Raw genomic sequence first — 23,556 nt, 5'->3', positions numbered from 1 at the left:
TTAGAGCTTATTTTTAAATAAAGGTTGGCAGACCAGTGTTGGGAAACAAAACATTCATTTTAAATTATCAGAGTAATCTATTTTTTTTATCAGTTTAAACTCAAGTCCTTGATATAAAAATAGATGTTAAATCCATCAAAATATGGACATTTTTGAATTAACACATAATACAGCGTATGTGTAAAATCATTTATTCACACTGTTTGAAAAGTAAAATGCTATTTTTTCTGAGGACACTGTTCTATTGGTCAGTGCACGACGTCTGGGTGTCCACAGTAGTGTCTGAGGAAGCCAGGCTCCTGTTGCACTGAGTTTTAGAGCCTCAGTCCTCCAGCAGTATGTCCACCTCCTCCATGGGAACTCTGTCTGAACTCCTTCTCTGTCATCAGGTCCAGGAACTCCTGCACGTGCTCAGGAAAGAGCTGCACCGTGTCCATGTATAAACCCTGTGGATGAACACACGCACACACACGTCAGAAACAAGTTCATTTATTCTTACTAAAACACACCAAAGAGCTACTAATTATCACTGTTTCATCATTTCATCTGTCACTGTGCTCACCTTGGCCCATGGGACATCCTGGAGAGCACTCTTCCCTTCTCCACTTCCCCTTCTGACACCTATAGTACACAACAAAACACCTGACGTCAGCTTCAGCCATACTTCCAATGCTCCTTCATCATTCGGCTATTGGAACTGATAACTGGATAATGATTCAGGGGTATGTTTTAAAGAGGTGTCTTACCAGGAAGTTCATGTACATCCTCCACAGCAACGGACAGTGGGACCCCGTGCTCTGTTGCTATGGCGTTCTCAAACAGTGAGCGAATACGTTTGCTTAGGCCGTTCTCTGGAAGGTTGGAGAAGGTGTCGCCATAGCAACCAGACCTGCCAAGAAAGCAATAACAACTCCGAAAAATCATCCAGTTAGCTAACCCAATGAACTTCAATCTAAATGTGAGCTACTGCAGACTAGTACTATCTGTGTGTGTGTTCTGTTATCAACATTATTTGATTAAATTGATACTGATTAAAGTCTTCCATCCTCAGTGTTCCCACGTCTGTAGAGTCTACCAGCTGCTTCCTCTGCACTGATGGCGAACAGGCGCTAGCCTTGGTCACGCTGTGGAAGAAGCGGCATGCCCTGCCGCCGCTGTGGTAGGCACATAGAGCTGCCACAGGGGGGCACTCGAGGCAGAGCAGGCTCGCGCCGAGGTCAGCTCCAGTCTGAGATGGCTGACTGGGTACACGCGGGTGCTGCTGTGGTAGCACAGCAGTGCCGCCTGCTGGACAGCCAGGGCATCTCCCTCTGAGGCAGTAGAGCTCTGTGTCTGTGTGTCGCTCGCTGCTAGCTGACCCCTGGGCTGACATACTGGGGTGTTGCTCCAGCCTCTCCCTGGCCAGGCTGTAGACTGCATCTGCAACATCAACCCCCACAGTCAGGTAATGGAACAGGGCATACCACCCCACTAGTCCTTTGACCTGCCCGGCAGGGAGCTCACCACCGGCTGCTCATATGCCTTCCTGGGCTTCAGAACGGCCACTGGAGCCACCTGTCCAGTGAAGGGGGCATACGAACTACCCTCTGCTAGCTTGGTGAGGATAGAGACCGCTCGTGAAGACACTGCGGTAGTGGTATTTGGTATTTTATTAGGATCCCCATTAGTTGTTGCAAAAGCAGCAGCTACTCTTCCTGGGGTCCACACAAAACATGAAACATAATACAGAATGACATAATACAGAACATCACTAGACAAGAACAGCTCAAGGACAGAACTACATAAAGGCACACGTAGCCTACATATCAATGCATACAGACCAACTATCTAGGTCAAATAGGGGAGAGGAGTTGTGCCGTGAGGTGTCGCTTTATTTGTTTTTTGAAAGCAGGTTTGCTGTTTATTTGAGCAATATGAGATGGAAGAAAGTTCCATGCATTAAAGGCTCTATATAATAGTGTACGCTTTCTTGAACTTTTTCTGTATTTGTGGACTGTGAAAAGACCCCTGGTGGCATGTCTGGTGGGATAAGTGTGTGTGTCAGAGCTGTGTGTAACTTGACTATGCAAACAATTTGGGATTTTCAACAGATTAATGTGATACAAGTCAGTCTCTCCTCAACTCTTAGCCAAGAGAGACTGGCAGCATAGTATTTATATCAGCCCTCTGATTACAATGAAGAGCAGAACGTGCCGCTCTGTTCTGGGCCAGCTGCAGCTTAACTAGGTCTTTCCTTGCAGAACTGCACCACACGACTGGACAATAATCAAGATTAGACTAAACTAGAGCCTACTTAACCTAGTGACAGTCTTCCCTGCCACTGCTCTGCCCGTACCCCCTCGCCAGGCCTCCTCCACCTCCACCTCCACTTACAATTACTTTTAATTCCTTCACGATTAGAAAAAGCCTTTCAAACCAAAGGAATTGCCCTTGGCTGAGCATATGGTTGCCTGACTAAAGCTTGTAGCTAGGGTAACATGGCGTTACCTTGAGCTTCTCATACTGGATCCAGTGCAGTGAGAAGACGGATCTCTCCTGAGTAGAGAACAGAAACTCCTCCCCCTGCTTGCACAGCCAAGCCCCCCTCCTGGTGCCCTGCAGCGAAGTCATGTGACCCACGGGGCTGACGGGAAGGTCGTCAGAGGTGAGTCAGGATCATGAACGTCTCCCAGCAGAGCCAGGTCATCCAGCAGCAGGCTTCAGGAACTGTAGGCTATAACAGGAAGTGTCAGCAGGATTTAATAAATGTTTTCCTCATCAATCTACACACAATACCCCCTAATGACAAAGCCAAAACAGGTTTTTAGACATTTTTTACAAATGTATTAAAAATAAAAAACAGAAATAATTTACATAAGGATTCAGACTCTTTGCAATAAGACTCATAATTGATATCAGGTGCATCCTGTTCCCATTGATCATCCTTCTACAACTTGATTGGAGTCCACCTGTGGTAAATTAAATTTATTGGACATGATTTGGAAACGCACACACCTATCTATATAAAGTCCCACAGTTGACAGTGTATGTCAGAGCAAAATCCAAGCCATGAGGTCGAAGAAAAACATTTAAGGTCCCCAAGAATACAGTGGCCTCCATCATTCTTAAACCATCAGACTCTTCCTAGAGCTGGCCGCCCGGTCAAACTGAGCAAACGGGGGAGAAGGGCCTTGGTGAGGGAGGTAACCTAGAACCAGATGGTCACTCTGACAGAGCTCCAGAGTTCCTCTGTGTAGATGGCAGAACCTTCCAGAAGGACAACCATCTCAGCAGCACTCCACCAATCAGGCCTTTATGGTAGAGTGGCGAGGCGGAAGCCATTCCTCAGTGACAGCCTGCTTGGAGTTTGCCAAGAGGCACCTAAAGGACTCTCAGATCATGACAAACAAGATTCTCTGGACTGATGAAACCAAGATTAAACACTTTCGCCTGAATACCAAGCTTCAGGTCTGGAGGAAACCTGGCACCATCGCTACGGTGAAGCATGGTGGTGGCAGCATCATGCTGTGGAGATGTATTTCAGCGGCAGGGACTGGGAGACTAGTCAAGATCGAGGGAAAGATGAACAGAGAAAAGTATAGAGACCCTTGATTAAAACCTACTCAGGACTTCGGACGGGGGTTGAAGGTTCACCTTCCAACAGGACAACGACCCTAAGCGCATAGCCAAGACAACACAGTAGTGGCTTCTGGTCTCGGAATGTCCTTGAGTGGCCCAGCCAGAGCCTGGACTTGAACCCGATCGAACATCTCTGGACAGAACTGAAAAAAGAGGTGCAGCGACGCTCCCCATCCAACCTGACAGAGCTTGAGAGGATCTGCAGAAAATAATGGGATGAACTCCCCAAATCGAGGCTGTAATTGCTGCCAAAGGTGCTTCAACAAAGTAGTGAGTAAAGGGTCTAAATACTTATGTAAATATGATATTTCAGTTTAATTTATTTTTATACATTTCTAAACATTTCTAAAAACCGGTTTTTGCTTTTCCATTATGGGGTATTGTGTGTAGATTGATGAGGGGAAAGAACTATTTAATACATTTTAGAATAAGGCTGTGACGTAACAAAATGTGGAAAAAGTCAAGGGGTCTGAATACTTTCCGAATGCACTGTAAATAGCAACGCTAGGACCCATTTTTAATGGTAGATATATCCCAGGTTTGGCACCACTATCACCAGTGATTACAGCCAATACCTGTAAGTCCGGGTCCTCACAGTCCTCCACCGATTGGCCTTTGGTTTTGTCTGCCCTCCACGGCAGCCAATAGATGGCCTCATGTAACGTCTCCGCGTCCAACCAGATCCTCCACTTGGGCCAGGTCTTATCCTTCACCTCTGATTCCTCCTGATCTTTATCATCTTCATCATCTGTCACACAGAGGTTCTAAAGGTTAAAGGGATACCATTTGTATGTCTCTGTGTCCAGTATGAAGAAAGTTATAGGTCGTTTTGTGAGCCAAGGCTAACTAGCCTAAGCAGACACCCATAGACTTCCAGGCATTGTGCTAACGCCAGTTAACAATTGCACTAAGGCTAGTTAGCAACTTCCTTCAAATCCCATGCAGACATAAAAATGGTATCCACGAGTTCATCTGACTCTGGGGAAGTTGATAAAGAGCCTCATTGCCAAAATCCTGAAGTATTCCTTTAACATTACGACTTATATCGCCAACATTTCATTACGCTATGATGTTACTAGTGTAATTAGTGATACAACACAGGAAGGTTAAAGGGACACTTGTGGATACCATTTGTATGTCTCTGTGTCAAGTATGAAGGAAGTTAGAAGTCGTTTTGTGAGCAAACTTCATGTAAAGTTGTTACCACGTATACATTTATATTTACATATATTTATATCAATCAATTCCTAAATAACACAGTAATTAACACTAAGCACAATCACAGAGTGGGTGGAGGAGTGGGAATGTCGGTTATTTCAACAATGTAATCATTTTATGGGTTGAGGGCAGTTGTCTCTGTCTGCGCTGAGGTCAGCAGTTCTCCTGACAGGAAGAACATTAGGCTACACTGCAGGACAGCCTGCAGGACAGTAACAGGACCATGGCAGGACAGCATGTGTCTCTCTGCCATCAACATAATGCTGCCAGTGCACGTTTCTGGCTGCCATCAACAGAGTGCTGCAGTGATTAGCAAACCAGACCTCCATGGAGAACAGCAGAAACTCATTAGTGTAGAATTTAAGGTGGTACTGTTTAATACTGCTCTAATTTCTGGACAAATTGCTCAGATCATTTTCTAATAATCTGATGATTACAGAGTAAAGCCACAGGGAGTCTCTCTCTTCCTCATTAAAGGGGAACTGCACCCACTGACTTGGCATAGTTTTTTGGCTCGCTCCTCAAGAAAGGCTGGCAGAAGCCAAACGCGAGTTGATTTGGGGGTGTGGTTTGATGTTGGTGTTTCTTGGGTGTGTCCTTGCCACCACCAACAAAACCCAGAAGCTTGTCAGAACCTTGCCCACAGCTGTTCACCAGTCCCAACGTCAACAGTGAGGAGGCGACTCCGGGATGCTGGCCTTCTACGCAGAGTTGCAAAAAAAAAGACAAATCTCAGACTGGCCAATAAAAAGAAAAGATTAAGATGGGAAAAAGAACACAGACACTGGAAAGAGTAACTCTGCCTAGAAGGCCAGCATCCCGGAGTTGCCTCTTCACTGTTGACGTTGAGACTGGTGTTTTGCGGGTACTATTTAATGAAGCTGCCAGTTGAGGACTTGTGAGGCATCTGTTTCCCAAACTAGACACTCTAATGTACTTGTCCTCTTGCTCAGTTGTGCACCGGGGCCTCCCACTCCTCTTTCTATTCTGGTTAGAGCCAGTTTGCGCTGTTCTGTGAAGGGAGTAGTACACAGCGATGTACTCAACTAGTCTAAAGAAGGCCAGTTTTATTGCTTCTTCAAATCAGGACAACAGATTTTAGCTGTGCTAACATAATTGCAAAAGGGTTTTCTAATGATCAATTATCCTTTTAAAATGATAAACTTGGATTAGCTAACACTGTGCCATTGGAACACGGGAGTGATGGTTGCTGATAATGGGCCTCTGTACGCCTATGTAGATATTCTTTTTTTTTTTTTTTTATCTGCCGTTTCCAGTTACAATAGTCATTTACAACATGAACTATATCTACACTGTATTTCTGATCAATTTGATGTTATTTTAATGGACAAAAAAAAAAAAATCTTTCAAAAACAAGGACATTTCTATGTGACCCCAAACTTTTGAATGGTAGTGTACAGTTGAAGTTGGAAGTTTACAAACGCTTAGGTTGGAGTCATTAAAACTCGCTTTTTCCACCACTCCACAAATTTCTTGTTAACAAATTTAGTTTTGGCAAGTCGGTTAGGACATCTACTTTGTGCATGACACAAGCAATTTTTTCAACAATTGTTTTGAGACAGATTATTTGACTTATAATTCACTGTATCACAATTCCAGTGGGTCAGAAGTTTACATACACTAAGTTGACTGTGCCTTTAAACAGCTTGGAAAATTCCAGAATATTATGTCATGGCTTTAGAAGCTTCTGATAGGCTAATTGACATAATTTGAGTCAATTGGAGGTGTACCTGTGGATGTATTTCAAGGACTAACTTCAAACTCAATTCCTCTTTGCTTGACATCATGGGAAAATCAAAAGAAATCAGCCATGACCTTAGAAATAAAATGTAGACCTCCACAAGTCTGGTTCATCCTTGTCAGCAATTTCCAAACGTTCATCTGTACAAACAATAGTACACAAGTATAAACACCATGGGACCACGTCATACCGCTCAGGAAGGAGATGCGTTCGGTCTCCTAGAGATTAACGTACTTTGGAGCGAAAAGTGCAAATCAATCCCAGAACAGCAAAGGACCTTGTGAAGATGCTGGAGGAAACAGGTACAAAAGTATCTATATCCACAGTAAAACAAGTCCTATATCGACATAACCTGAAAGGCTGCTCAGCAAGGAAGAAGCTACTGCTCCAAAACTGCCATAAAAAAGCCAGACTATGGTTTGCAACTGCACATGGGGACAAAGATCATACTTTTTGGAGAAATGTCCTATGGTCTGATGAAACAAACATAGAACTGTTTGGTCATAATGACCATCATTATGTTTGGAGGAAAGGGGGGGGGGGCTTGCATGCCGAAGAACACCATCCCAACCGCGAAGCACGGGGGTGGCAGCATCATGTTGTGTTGGTGCTTTGCTGCAGGAGGGACTGGTGCACTTCACAAAATAGATGGCGTCATGAGTAGTGAAAATGATGTGGATATATTGAAGCAACATCTCAAGACATCAGTCAGGAAGTTAAAGCTTGGTCGCAAACGGGTCTTCCAAATGGACAATGTTTGCAAATGTATAAAAAAAAACATTTTAATATCACATTTACATCACTTTAAGTATTCAGACCCTTTACTGAGTACTTTGTTACAAGCTTGGCACACCTGTATTTGGGGAGTTTCTCCCATTCTTATCTGCAGATCAAGCTCTGTCAGGTTGGATGGAGAGCGTCGCTGCACAACTATTTTCAGGTCTCTCCAGAGATGTTCGATCAGGTTCAAGTCTGGGCTCTGGCTGGGCCACTCAAGGACATTCAGAGACCCGAAGCCACTACTGCGTTGTCTTCGCTGTGTGCTTTGGGTTGTTCTCTAGTTGGAAGGTGAACCTTCGCCCCAGTCTGAAGTCCTGAGCACTCTAGAGCAGGTTTTCACCAAGGATCTCTCTGCTCCGTTCATCTTTCCCTCGATCCTGACTAGTCTCCCAGTCTCTGCCACTGAAAAACATCCCCACAGCATGATGCTGCCACCACCATGCTGTACCGTAGGGATGGTACCAGGTTTCCTCCAGACGTGACGCTTGGCATTCAGGCAAAAGAGTTCAATCTTGGTTTCATCAGACCAGAGAATCTTGTTTCTCATGGTCTGAGAGTCCTTTAGGTGCCTTTTGGCAAACTCCAGGCAGGCTGTCATATGCCTATTACTGAGGAGTGTCTCTGTCTGGCCACTCTACCATAAAGGCCTGATTGGTGGAGTGCTGCAGAGATGGTTGTCCTTCTGGAAGGTTCTGCCATCTCCACAGAGGAATTCAGGAGCTCTGTAAGACTGACCCTCGGGTTCTTGTTCACCTCCCTGACCAAGGCCCTTCTCCCAGTGCTGGAAAAAGTACTAAATTGTCATACTTGAGTAAAAGTAAAGATACCTTGGTAGAACAGAACTCAAGCAAAAGTGAAAGTCACCGTAAAATACTACTTGAGTAGACATCATTTTCAAATGAAGCAGTCTGCCAGATCAGAGGCAGTAGGGATGACCAGGGATGTTCTCTTGATAAGTGTGTGAATTGGACCATTTTCCTGTCAAAATGTAACGAGTACTTTTGGTGTGAGGGAAAATGTATGGTGTAAAAAGTACATTATTTTCTTCAGGAATGTAGTGAAGTAAAAGTAAAAGATGGCAAAATATAAAGAGTAAAGTGAAGTACAGATACCTATAAAAACAACTTAACATGTAATTTAAAGTATTTTTACTTAAGTACTTTACACCACTGCCTTCTCCCCCGATTGCTCAATTTGGCCAGGCGACCAGCTCTAGGATGAGTCTTGGCGGTTCCAAACTTTTTACAATTAAGAATGATGGAGGCCAATGTATTCTTGGGGACCATCTATGCTTCAGAAATGTACCCTTCCCCAGATCTGTGCCTCGACACAATCCTGTCTCAGAGCCCTACGGACAATTCCTTCAACCACATGGCTTGGTTTTTGCTCTGACATGCACAGTCATGTGGGACAGGTGTGTGCCTTTTCAAATCATGTCCAATCAATTGAATTTACCACAGGTGGACTCCAATCAAGTTGTAGAAACATCTCAAAGATTATCAATGGAAACAGGACGGACCTGAGCTCAATTTCAAGTATCATAGCAAAAGGTCTAAATATTTATGTAAGGTATTTCTGTTTATAGGCCGCTTATAAATTTGTAACAATTTCTAAAAAACTTTTTTCGCTTTGTCATTATGGGGTATTGTGTGTAGATTGATGAGGAAAAAAAATATTGAATCAATCTTAGAATAAGGCTGTAACGTAACAAAATGTGGAAAAAGTCAAGGTGTCTGAATATTTTCCAAATGCACTGTAGCCATCTTACGTTTGGCTGCAGAGTTGGGATCCAACCCATTCATATTCTTATTAAATCTCAGTGAATCTGAGACAAAAGACAGGCGGGCCCTGAACATGGGGCTTTGGGTATCAGTAATTCCAAATCTGGTTGAGAAATATCACTAAATCCTATATGGTGTTACATTTTAACTATACAAAGCTCAATTGACCTAGACTATGTTCCAATATCCACTAAAGAATCTCTGATCAATTAAATCAGTTAATGCTGTGTTTTCCATGCAGACACACACAGCAACATGTCCTGGGGGGAGAGCGAGCTGTGAGCCACTGCAAACAGGCCATTATTAGTTATTTCTCTCTCTCACACACACACACACACACACACACACACACACACACACACACACAGAGAGAGCGGAAGCTTAGCCCCCAGACACATCCTTCGGAGGATCGCAAGCAACATTGTTCATAATTCAGCACGTATTATAGCTAAGTTACTAAACACTCATTCGTATTCCATGCTTGAATATTCCATGAATATGAAACCTCTCAAAATGTTTTCTATTGTACCTCTCTATATGGCCAGCTAGTTGTCAGTATAAACTCACAGAGGAAAGGGAGACCTCTCTCTCTCCCAGTACTTGATAAGGGTAATATTCCTCTACCTTTCTCTCAGCAGAAAGGGATTGGGCTGAGAAGGCCAGGGCTCAGTTGGATAGGAATTAGAATGCACCACTGCTGGTAAAAAGCCTCTATTAAAAGCTGGTCATGCATTTTAAATGCCCCGTTAGCAAAGTTTCCATGTAGAGATTAAAGTAAAGTGACAAGGCCCAGACCATAGCCTGAAGGGCACTCTCTGGATGGGTCCCCAGCACTGCTTTAATGCCTGTGACGGAAAACACACAGCCCTAGTCTAAGGTAAACACATCCCACTGGTGCACTGACTCTGGATAAACAGCCAATACGGTAACACAGACCCCCAATTCATCATGAGTCTATTCTGGAGAGAGCAACCAGCCAGATGCATATGTGTTCTTTGCAGAGGTACATGGGGAATGACAGTGTGCGTGTCTGTCTACCTGTTGTCTGGTGGATAGGTCCTTGACAGTGTCTGGCTTGAAGAAGGTCAAGTCCAGCAGGCACTGGAACAGGCGCACAGCCTTTTCTGAGTGGCCTGCATGCCTGAGGAAATGACACTGCTGGACGAAGATGGCTGCAGAGATAAAGACAGAGACAGAGAGAACATTCAATACCACATCATTAATCAGGCCATCTAATCTAGGCTTGGTTTTCTGTATTGTCATCGCTCCTCTGCCAAACTAACCCTGAATCAAATGTTAGATTATGGAGATGTTATTCTCAGATCGGCAGGTAAGGGTGCACTTGAGCGGCTAGATGTTCTGTACCTTTCTGCCATTGCAAATCAGAACGGCAGAATGGTACAGAACATCTAGCCGATCAAGTGCACCCTTACCTGCCAATCTGAGAATGACATCCTTATTGTACTCCTCTGTAAACTGGCCATCTCTTTATACTAGACGCAAAATCCACTGGTTGATACTCATTAACAAAGCCCTCTTGGGCCTCACTCCCCCCTACCCGAGATACCTATTGCAACCATCCTCCTCTATATACAGTAACCGATCTGCCACATTCTGTTAAAAGTCCCCAAAGCAAACACATCCCTGGGTCGTTCCTCTTTTCAGTTCGCTGCAGATAGCGACTGGAACACATCTGCAAAAAATGATAAAGCTGGAAAGTTTTGTCACCGTCTCAGCTTTCAAGGACTCAATGGTGGATATTCTCACTGACAGCTGTAGCTGTTATGCGAGCCAATAACCTATACGGTTGATTGTGGTGTCTGTTTTCTGTCTGTCCGCTTGCGCTGTCATTATTTGTTGGTGCGGTCTGTCTATTTGTCTGCTCAGTAGGGCTATGTTGCTTGTACTGTGACAGTCTTTTTCCCTCGTGCTGTTGTCTGGCCTTAACGTTGTTTGTGCCATGTATATTTTTGTTGTCATAGGTTTCCCTTCATGTAGTGTGATGATGTCTCTTGTAGTGAAGTGCTGTTTCCACTGTCTGTCTGCTGAGGCATCTGTGCTGTTGCCAAGTGTCTTCCGTCTGTGTTGTCCGTCTTGTCTTACTTGTTTTGTATTCCTGCCCCCTGCCCCACAGGAGGCCTTTTGACTCTTGCCGTGACACAAAGCACTCACTTCAATCCCACCTATTAGAACCAGCACAAGTTAATTCGTTTAGTACGAGCTTTTAAAGATGAATATAACCTCAGACTTTGAGTGAAGAAAAAACTGAGTTGGATGAGGAAAATAAAGTGAGAGATGGCAGGAAAAAAGGTTTGAAAAGTAATAACAGATAGCTAATCTTTCCTGAATGAAAAATTCAGCAGGCGAATTAAAGGCACACATCCCTGAGGTCACATGAAATGGCAGCTTCTCAAAAGCGGCCTTCATTATTCATGAAATCCTTATCGAGTTATAATTAATGCTGCCGTCTCCTTCTCTACAAGTTGGGGTTTGCATTGCCCTGCCTTGTAGCCTGGTCCCAAATCTATTTGTACTGTCTTGCCCAACACCTATAATCATTGGCATGACACTGACCATAGGAGTTGGCAAGACAGCACAAACAGATCTGGTACCAGGCTACCTGCCGTCAGCATTTTTCTAAAAGGAAACAAACAGTCAAAGATACTGACAGTCTCCCTCAGCGGAATGCAAGGAGCCCGGTGTAGATATATGACCAGCATTCTTATGTAGGCTATGGTCCAGTTTTAGCACATGCTGCTTATTCCATGCTTAGATCTCCCACACTGTTTGATCTATCAACCGTGCAGCTGCAGAAACGCTCAAATATGTACTATCCAACCACAAGAGGGAGTCTGTGACCATCATATTATAACAAGAGAATCACTCAAATAAAAGAGCTTTCGGTACCTATCAAGTCGAGAATACCAAAGATTCCACAAGTGATTACATACATGTGTTGAACCTGAAACAGCTAGCCTGTTTTCTGAGTTGCAGCAGGTGATCTGTGAACCCAAATAGTTACAGTATGTTAAACAAAATTCCAGGTGACTTGAATAAGGGAGGCGACACTGGATAACATCAAATGTATATCATGTTATTCCACCCTTACACAACCAGTCATTGTTGTAATAACAGTAAGCTGTGGTAGACAGACAAATTGTTCCAGTAGGCTAATGAATGCCGAGTACTGGCTTCTGTTTGTCTAAATCTTATTATTTAGACGGGGGGGGAAAGGCTTGAATTGTTCCTGGAGTGCATCCCATCCTTATCATTGTTCAACAGGCTAAAGCCCTGACAGGATAGTTCCAGGATCAGCCCAGTGGCAGCCCTACCCAGACTGACCGATGGCCAGCCAGTCTAACTAGATAATAGTTTCATTAGACAAATTGAGGGGCAGCTGCCAGAGGGCCAGGAGGATAAGCCATCGCTGCAGTATTCATATCATTCATAGCCTCTCCCACTCCCTCTCTCGTCTCTCCTTCTCCCGGGTCCTTTTCTCCTGTCAGTGGTCAGAAACATGACACAGCACAAACCTGTTTAGGGGTCTTCTCAGGAAGGTGAAAGATGTTACAGAAAGTTGCAGATATAACTGTCATGTAGAAGGAATCATGCCAGTTCTATTTATGACATCTATCTGCACCATTCCACAACTTTCGCCTGCTGAGGCTCTGGTACTATGGCTCTGCTGCACCCATAGACATCTGGCAATGACATCATGATATAACCACAATAATGTAACTAGCTTTCTTCTTTTTTTTCTTACCTTTATTTAACTAGGCAAGTCAGTTAAGAACAAATTCTTATTTTACAATCACGGCCTACACTGGACAACGCTGGGCCAATTGTGCGCCGCCCTATGGGACTCCCAACCACGGCCGGTTGTGATACAGCCTGGATCCGAACCAGGGTGTCTGTAGTGACTCCTCAAGCACTGAGATGCAGTGCCTTAGACCGCTGAGCCACTCGGGAGCCCAGCTAGCCAGCTAACTCAATTTAGTCTATCACAAGAGATTACAAGCTCATCAAATCCATACCAAAGGCTTCTGAAAGGAGTTGAAAGATATATAAACACAACACACACACACACACACACACACACACACACACACACACACACACACACACACACACACACACACACACACACACACACACACACACACACACACACACACACACGTCATCTATTAGCTGACCCCAGTAGAATAATGACATAGCTCTCAATCACTCCCTCCATGTCTAGACCATCGAAACAATCCCTACAACATGATATTAGAGACAACGGCACCTTTCTCTTCCACCAAAATGACGACTCATCAACTCTTCTCTTCCACTCTCACGGTAACAGTGCAAACATGCAGAATGAACCACAAACAGTTCAATACAGCAGCAGCACATAACATACTGACGAGGAGAAACTTGAACCATAATTCTCGCTCTCTGTGTCAGCCCCTCTACAGGACGGCCCCTCTACAGGACGGCCCCTCTACAGGACGACCCTTCTACAGGACGACCCTTCTACAGGACGACCCTGTGCAAACGAAGGATGAGAACAAAAAATCAGAACAGGCTTGAATGTACAGTATTATGTCCACAGAGCAGGCAGTGAGTGAGAAATTATGTTGCCACGAGCAGCAGGGCAGACATTGAGATGAATAAGATGCAAGACTTCGCTCTCACACAGGATCTGAACGTGAAACGGGTTCGCTACGCGCTGTTCACAGTGTGGTAGCTAGAGCACCAAAACAGCGGAGAAATTGAGCGTCACGCGTCAACGCTCTTAGTTGCTGCGGAAATTGCCCCACTATGCCGTTTACTTTCTGCATCGACGCCATATCGCTGAGTCTACCTTAAATAAGTTATTTGTGCTAAATTGAATTTAAAACATAATAATATGTAGTGTATATTGCATGTGGCATGTTTTTCATCAGTGCCCGGCAGCACCCGGTGAGACAACATGCCCCCATCCTGCACTACCGCCAGTGTGCTCAGACACTTCCCGTACACCGTATGGACCTTTGACACATAGAAGGTGCTGAATGGCTTTGCACAAACAGCAGGTACTTCCTCCACAGTGGGGGGGGGCTGTTGGGGTGCAGGAACACCAGTTTCTTCCACTCCTTCAACAGAGCTGCTAACTCCCACAGCTCCCTGCACAGACGCAGTAGTTCCAGCTTTAACTCCACACAGACTGTCCACCGCTCGATCCAAAATGCGTGGCCTCGCTGACCTCTTCTGGCGCTCTGTCTCATTCTCAGAGATGTCACCAAACACCCCGGGGGCACTCGCCACCTCGTCCTGTAATACAGATCGGGAAGTTATTATAATTTAAAAGTAATGATAGTAGCTAGTACATAATCATGTGAATTTTTTTGTATCACGACACATTTCCTGTTCTAGTGAAAAGGCCAGCAAAAACTATTTTGAATCCTAGTGAAATCTAATGTGATGTGATGACACTGATTGGTGTGGTGTGTAATTGTGGGGTTTTAACGTTGAATACCGAACCTGGAAGTGGACAAACTGCAGCCAGGTGTGTGTGTCTGTAGGTTTCCCTCAGCCTCCTGTTAAAGTCCTCCACCTGTTCAGCCAGCAGGGCGGCAGCATTGTCTCTGGGAGTAGAGGGTTTTTCCTCTGCCTTGCCCTGCTCCGCCTTCCCCTGAAGCCACAGGGAGGTGGAGGAGTCATACACCCCCAGCGGGTTGACCCGGGGGGCCTGGCCCAGGGCAGAACCACCCCCCTCAGCCTCACCTTCCAGGCAAGGGGGCACAGGGATGAAGGGTAAGGTGGTAGTGACCTCTGGTGGTGGTCTAGGCAGTGTGGATTTGACCTCAGCAATCCTGTCTTGGAGCGCTACAGACAAATCCTTCAACCTCATGGCTTGGTTTCTCCTCCTCCATGATTCACGGTGGGAACCACACATGTGGAGATCATCCGTTCACCTACTCTGCGTCTCTCAAAGACACAGCGGTTGGAACCAAAAATCTCAAATTTGGACAACAGATTACCGTGTTTCTTGCCCCAAGCTAGTCTCTTGTTCTTATTGGTGTCCTTTAGTAATGGTTTCTTTGCAGCAATTCGACCCTGAAGGCCTGATTCATGCAGTCTCCTTTGAACAGTTGATGTTTAGATGTGTCTGTTGTTTGAACTCTGTGAAGCATTTCTTTGGGCTGCAATTTCTGAGGATGGTAACTCTAATGAACTTATCCTCTGCAGCAGAGGTAACTCTGGGTCTTCCTTTCCTGTGGCGGTCCTCATGAGAGCCAGTTTCATCATAGCGCTTGATGGTTTTTGCGACTGCACTTGAAGAAACTTTCAAAGTTCTTGAAATGTTCCGCGTTGACTGACCTTCATGTCTTAAAGTGATGTCGCTTCACTTTGCTTATTTGAACTGTTCCTGACATAATATGGACTAGGTCTTTTACCAAATGGGATTTCTTCTGTTTACCAACCCTACCTTGTCACAACACAACTGATTAGCTCAAACTAGGGCTGGGCGATATGGCCAAAATATCATATCATGATATTTTTCACATTTTTTACAGTATGACGGTATTTGACTGTATTTTCTGTTTTTGATTAATAAAAGTTCTAAATTTGCTTTATGAGTAGTGCATGACAACACATATATTGTAAATTATTTGAATGGGTCCTTCTCCATTCTGATTGTTTTATACTGTTCAATTCAACTTCAACCTAAAATCATTTCCTGCATTTTCATCAATTTCTGCATTTCCTGCACTCATTTGAGATAATTTCCACACTGCCACGATATGGGGAAAAATACAGGATAGGAACCAAAGTGATTTTCAGTGTTTCCTCGGGGACCCTACAATCTTTGGCTACATTAAATCTTTATTCATATAGCCAACATATTCATGCGTCGCCTATTCCTCTTTGATTTAGAACAGGTGTGGGGGGCGTCCGGCCTCTGGGCCGTATACGGCCTACGAGATCGTTTGATCAGGCCCCCGAGCCAATTCATAAATACATTTGTTTTAAAATTAATTTTAAAAAGCTCTAGACATTGTTTTTCTACAATTTTTATGTATTTTTTAAATCCCTCACCCCTGATTTAGAAGATACTGTTGCACAAACAACAAGCTGATTTTAAGCCTCCACCAGTACTGGTATCAGGATGTATTAGCTAGCTACATTTGCTCTGACTCAGTACTTTATTAGCTAGTTAGTTAGACAGCTAACTAATGATTAGCATTAGTGGCTAACACAATTTAGCTTAACTTGCTAAAAAAATACAAACTAGCTGTTTGCAGGTGTAAGAAACACAAACTAATATTGTAATTATAGAATTCTTGTGGATTTATATTAAGATCAAAGTGGAAACAACATCGTTGTCATCAACATTGTTGCATGTGCTGCATTGACCATGCAGACTGAACGAAAGTGTCTCGTGGTCAAGCAACAACAAATGTGCTCCTTGAGTGACAGGGGGTGGGACTAGATCTGTGTGGAAAGCAGCATGGAGAGAGAGAGAGAGAGAGAGAGAGAGAGAGGGATGACTCAAGTTCGCTGACCCTCAACACTGGGGCCCCACAAGAGTGCGTGCTCAGCCCTCTCCTGTACTCCCTGTTCACCTATGACTGTGTGGCCATGCACGCCTCCAACTCAATCATCAAGTTTGCAGACGACACAATAGTAGTGGGCTTGATCACCAAGAACGACGAGACAGCCTACAGGGAGGAGGTGAGGGCACTCAGTGTGGTGTCAGGAAAACAACCTCTCACTCAACGTCAACAAAACAAAGGAGGTGATCGTGGACTTCAGGAAACAGCAGAGGGAGCACCACCCCCATCCACATCGAAGGGAACAGCAGTGGAAAAGGTGGAAAGTTTTAAGTTCCTGGGCGTACACATCACATAGAAACTGAAATGGTCCACCCACACAGGCAACCTCAGGAGGCTGAAGAAATTTGGCTTGTCACCCAAACCCCTGACAAACTTTTACTGATGCACAATCGAGAGCATCCTGTCGGGCTGTATCACAGCCTGGTAAGGCAACTGCACCGCCCTCAACAGCAAGGTTCTCCAGAGGGTGGTGTGGTCTACACAAAGCATCACCGGGGGCAAACTACCTGCCATCTAGAACACCTACAACACCCGATGTCACAGGAAGGCCAAAAATATCATTAAGGACAAGAACCACCCGAGCCACTGCCTGTTCACACCGCTATTATCCAGAAGGCGAGGTGCATCAAAGCTGGGACCGAGAGATTGGGAAACAGCTTCTATCTCAAGGCCATCAGACTGCTAAACAGCAATCACTAACTCAGAGAGGCTGCTGCCTACGTTGAGACTCAATCACTGGACACTTTAATAAATGGATCATTGGTCACTTTAAACAATGCCACTCTAAATAATGTCTACATATCTTAAATTACTCATATCACATGTAAATACTGTATTGAGACCCAATCACTGGACACTTTAATAAATGGATCACTAGTCACTTTAAACAATGCCACTTTAAATAATGACACTTTAGTAATGTTTACATATCTTACATTACTCATATCACATGTATATACTGTATTTTATACCATCTACTGCACGTTGCCTATGCCGAACGGCCATTGCTCATCCTTATACTTATATGTACATATTCTCATTCACCCCTTTAGATTTGTGTGTTTTAGGTAGTTGTTGGGGAATTGTTAGATTACTTGTTAGATATTAGTGCACTGTTGGAACTAGAAGCAAAAGCATTTCGCTACACTCGCATTAACATCTGCTCACCATGTGTATTTGACCAATAAAATTTGATTTGATGCAGCGGGTTAAAATATAAAAACGGATGTTACATATGGCGTATCACATTTAACAAACCAAACATTAAAATTCCGTTATAGAAGGTAAAGTAAAAACCCAAACCGTTCCGTGCATAAATACCGGTATATAGTAAAATATGGTATACCGCCCAGTCCTAGCTCAAACGCATTAAGAAATTCCACAAATTAACTTTTAACCAGGCACACCTGTTAATTGAAATGCATTCCAGGTGACTACCACATGAAGCTGGTTGAGAGAATGCCAATATTGTGCAAAGCTGTCATCAAGTCAAAGGGTGGCTACTTTGAAGAATCTTAAATATAAAATAGATTTTGATTTGTTTAACATTTTATTGGTTACTACATGATTCCATATGTGTTATTTCATAGTATTGATGTCTTCACTATTATTCTACAATGTAGAAAATAGTACAAATAAAGAAAAACCCTGGAATGAGTAGGTGTGTCCAAACTTTTGACTGGTACTGTATGTAAATATGATATTTCTATATTTAATTTTTCAAAACATTTGCAAAAATAAAAACATGGGGTATTGTGTGTAGTGCAGATGGTTCAGAAACAAATATATTTTAAATTCAGGGTGTAACAACAAACCGTGGAATAAGTCAAGGGGTATGAATATTTTCTGAAGGCACTGTATATTTGTATTCTTCTTTCCACTCTGTCATGTAGGTCATTATTGTGGAGTCACTACAATGTTGTTGATCCATCCTCAGTTTTCTACTATCAAAGCCAATGAACTGTAGCTATTAAAATCTCCAATGGTCCCATGCTTAAAGATATATTCAATGTCGGATTTGTTATTGTTACCCATCTACCAATCACTGCCCTTCTTTATGAGGCTTTCAAAAAGCCTCCTGGTCTTTGCAGTTGAATTTGTGCTTGAAATTCAATACTTTACTGACGTACCTTACAGATGTTGAATGTTTACGGGACAGAAGAGGGGTAAGTCGTTCAAAAATCATGTCAACCCCTATTATTTCACACAGAGTCCATATAACTTATGTGATTTGTTAAGCCAAATTTTACTTCTGAACTAATTTATGCTTGCCTAAACAGAAGGAATGAATACTTACAGTATGCAACAATTATATTTTAGTTAATACATTTGTATTAATTTGTAAAGATTTGTATCATTGTCTTTTCACTTTGACATTATGGAGTATTTTGTGTAGCTCAATGACAAGATATTACAATTAAATATTTTATTTTAATCCCAATTTCTAACGCAACAAAATGTGAAAAAAGTTCAAGGGGGTGTAGACTTTCCACAAGCACTTTCTATATAACCCTCCACAAGCACTTTCTATATACCCCTCCACAAACACTTTCTATATACCCCTCCACAAGCACTTTCTATATACCCCTCCACAAGCACTTTCTATATACCCCTCCATAAGCACTTTCTATATACCCCTCCACAAGCACTTTCTATATACCCCTCCACAAGCACTTTCTATATACCCCTCCACAAGCACTTTCTATATACCCCTCCACAAGCACTTTCTATATACCCCTCCACAAGCACTTTCTATATACCCCTTCCGCAAACATACATCCTATTATTAAACTCACTAGGGCATATGGCTTATATCTAAGAAGCGCTCTGACAGGAAGGAAGGTATTTACAGCAGGTGAACTCTTTCACTTCCGCACCCTGACTGTGGGCTGCAGGCAGGCAGAGGGCTGAAGTAGTAAAACCACCTGTGAGATATGGATTACTGCAGGGCTGCAGACCCAAAACTCTCAGTGCAGCATTTATTATCAACCCCCCCCCCCCCCCCCGTGATGATGCGTACTGTAATGAAGGCTCTGGCACCTGCAGCTGGAGCTGACTGACTCCCACTCTGACTGACCTTGAGTTGGGAGCAGAACCAGGCTGCTGGCCAACAGATACCCTTTCCACACTATTGTGCCAACCTGAACCAGACTGTGCTGGCTCAGATATTTTATTTGCCAGGCTAGTGCAGTATCGTTTAGCTTGGCTCAGCTCTGTTCAGCTCACTAGCATGGACAGGGTAAGAGTGGGCAGATGATGGCTGATGAGCGGCTACACAAGAGCTGATATGGCTGTAGTGGTGCAGAGATGAGGGGGGAGTGAAGGGGAGAGACGGAGAGTGGAATGTGCTGCAGTGGTGCAGTGGAAGGGAGGTTACCTACCTAGCGATGTCTTCTCTGTAGAGCGATTTGTACTCCAAGTTGGAAAGGTCTGTTCTTCTGTCCACGCAGAAGGGCCAATCGGTGGGGGTCTAGAGGTCGTCCAGCCACACAAAAGACCCCTCCAGCTGACACTGCACCTCCTCACTATAGACAGAAAGAACAACACCGTTAGGATCAATGCAGAGTATACACCTCTAAAGAAGAGTTGGCTGATATGTAACAAGTTAGTGTTTTCATGATTGTATAAAAATACAATACAAATACAATAAGAGTAGAGTACATAGCTCAAATATAATGGTGTACTTTAAGTCAGAAAACATTGATAGTAAAGCACAGATTAGTTTTAAAACATTGGTAGTACAGTACAGAACAGATCCAAAACATAATCCTAACATTAGGCTAATTTAACTGTAGCTTCAAAGATGAGTTACACAAGTCCCTGAAAGAGAGGCACAGAGACATGTGTGTGTGTGTGTCGTAGTTAGTTCAGAGTCTGTCAAAAAGAGCTCCTTCAACTGGCAGTCCGCCTAGGCACCCAGAGTAGACCTCCTGTAACGCACTGAGCCACAGACACTGAATCTCAGTCCTACCCAGCAACAACTAGTACAGTATTACCAGTCATGGGCAAGTATTTAAAAAGCATCCTAGGGTAGGAGTGCTGGTCTAGGAACAGTTCACCCCTTGTCCAACTGATCCTATATCAGCACTCCTACTCTGATGCTTTATACATTTGAGCCCAGTCCTGAAATCCCTACCAGAGCATGTAGTCCTGAGTGACTGGGTCTCACTGGGAACAAAGGGAGTGAGGTTATACGTGTGAGGAGTACTCTCAGCCTTTTTCAGGAGATCACTGGGGTAGATAGTATTTGAATATGAGCCACTGCTTGCTGTAGAGGGTTCTCCATTCTTCTTCTTGTGCTTCTTCTTTTTATTATTCTTGGATGGGTAGCTATTCTTATCCTCCCTATCTGTTGTCTGTTCAGAAATGTTAGGAGTAAGCATTTAAGTACAAATACCACAAGCTATTGACTTTTGGGTGAAACTCTCAACAACGGTCAATGCTCAGATCATATCATCCCACATCCCAACATTCAAAGCCACTCGATAAAACCTCCAGTGCTTCTCAAAGAGGGCAGAATGCCTTATCCTTTCTCCTGTACAATGGAGCATGAAATACTATTCTGTCCCAGAGGTAGGGAAATAACTGAATAACGATTAAAGAATTTTATGATAATAACACAACATCTTGTTTCTGCTGGTTGTGTCTCATTGGCTTTCTCAGTGGCTCGCTGGTGGACAGAAAGAACATCGTCGGTGCAGAAACTTTGATTGCTCAGCCATTCTAGTTCCGAGGAGAGAGAGGAGGCATGTCTAATCAATCGCAATTAGTTCTCGCACTGTGTCCATGGGTTAGGGTTTTGCATTTTGGGGGGACGTTAGCTATGTTACGAGCAGACTGTGTTACCGATGGCAAAGACACTTAGCTAGCTATAGTAAAATTGTGTTGGGAGCTATTTAGCTAACAAACTAGAGAAACTATCAAGCTGACACTGACAGCTCTTTTAATATGTTATGTCAAAGGCTGAAACGTCGCACTTGCGTTTACTTTCACTAGATCTCTCTTTCAAAGTCCTGGGCCGTCACAGAAAGAGGGTTAGCTGGTTCACACATCCACTAAACATAAATAAACATTTTTGGTATTACCTTTAGGTGCATTCTCAGGTTTTGTATTTGATAATCTTACAAAAACTGGAAATAGAGCCATGTGTTGTTCTCCTCTGCATGTAAACAGTCGGATAAATATGACGTCATCTCGGAAGCGACTGTGGTTTGTTGGATGGGTAGTAGCTATAATTTTAGGCTAAATCATGTTATCTTGAATGCACATTTTATGATTTAGTTTAGCCTATTCATCTTTGAGCATGAATCAATCAGTCACTTCCATAGACTGATTAAAGCGTGAATGTTGTTGGGATTCATCGTTAATTCAATGGTTTGCCAGTCCATTGATTGTTGCAGGCTGCGAGATAATGGTCTAAAATCAATCATCATTACTATTAAACAGTTTGTTTAGCCATAGTAAATTAGTAAAGCTTGATTTTTGTATCCAGTACTGGTCTAATTTACAAAATAGACTTGGAATCAGCACAAGCTTTCTAATATTGTAATTCTATATTCCTTCATCGAAACCCGTCATTTAAAATTCCGCGACTACATGTTCCGTGTATGTTTGCGGTGACCAATCGCCAATCACCACCACTCCTCCCGAAAAACTCAAATCGAGCCCTTGCCAGGTGAGGAGGAAACATTTTGAGAAACTACAAAGACTGAAAGAAACGTCTTGTCGTAAGCAATTATTACAGTATTGCAAAAATACTCTTGTGTTACAATGTAGACTGCCCGGTTACACCATTTTCCAAAACCACTGAGGTAACATTAGGCGCCATTGCTTGACGCATTGCAGATCCAACGTAGCCAATCTTAGGCGCTCGTACAGTGAACAGAATATTGCAGGTCCACAGTAGCCAATGAGGAGCGCCGTCTCAAAAATAACCGCAATTTCTCCAGCGTCAACAAAGAGACAGGCCCGTGTGTTCTAAAGTATTCTTCCGCAGAGATAAAACTGCGTTGCAAAAAGTAGAGCGCCCGTGTTCCAGCTCGAGCTCATCAGAAACCTGCCAATTCATAGGCACGGGTTGCATTGAGTACTTTACAGTGCACAGACATACATTTGTCGAAGTAAACTACAATCTGTACTGTTTGCCATATGACCAAAGCCGCTGCCACAACCTATTCTCTGCCTATGTCAACAATTGACTGTTTTTTTGCAACTGTTTTTTTGTAAATATGACACCTTATGTGTTAGGTTTTTTATTATCACAAATGGAGATACACAACCTAGTAATTATTTGCATACACCGATCAAAATACAAATGCATAAACTGAATATATGCTTCTCACTTTATTTGAGAATAACAAAGAATAGGCTATAAATATTGAATATGGATCCCCTACTAAGGCATGCTCTCTATAATTTCATTATTAGAAGAAATTACAGATTTAGGATATTATGAAATCTTCTGGTAACAAGTTGGTTCTGAGTTTGCAAAACATTGGAAATAAATATTTTATTTTCACCAGTTGTATTACCAAGAAGTCCAACTATAAAACTCCATTATTGGTACATTTGTCAATGACTGATATTGGGGAATTAATATGAATTCAATATTAATACGCTTGCCTACTTCTGTTGCAGAAGTTTAAATGGTTAATTTGTCATGAAAACTTTGAACCACTATATGTTTTTACTTTCCCAGCTCTATCATCTGTTGAAATAAATCTATATTATTCTCAGATTATCATTATTGCCATATGCACCAATAAAATAATGTAATGCATATGTGTGCCTTTTCCTTTGAAATATAAATCTC

The 23,556-nt window shown here is 43.2% G+C and overlaps 1 pseudogene; it reads right to left on the bottom strand.

Annotated features, from left to right (window-relative positions):
* Window positions 1-175: 175 nt before the first annotated feature.
* LOC139374463 (nuclear exosome regulator NRDE2-like) lies at window positions 176-22,564 on the bottom strand (annotated as a pseudogene).
* Between the last annotated feature and the right edge of the window lie 992 nt (window positions 22,565-23,556).

This window comes from Oncorhynchus clarkii, chromosome 19 (assembly GCF_045791955.1).
Source record: "Oncorhynchus clarkii lewisi isolate Uvic-CL-2024 chromosome 19, UVic_Ocla_1.0, whole genome shotgun sequence".
In the NCBI taxonomy this organism is placed as follows: domain Eukaryota; kingdom Metazoa; phylum Chordata; class Actinopteri; order Salmoniformes; family Salmonidae; genus Oncorhynchus; species Oncorhynchus clarkii.
Note: the sequence above shows the minus strand (reverse complement) of the source record. Positions and strands in the feature narration are given on the sequence as shown.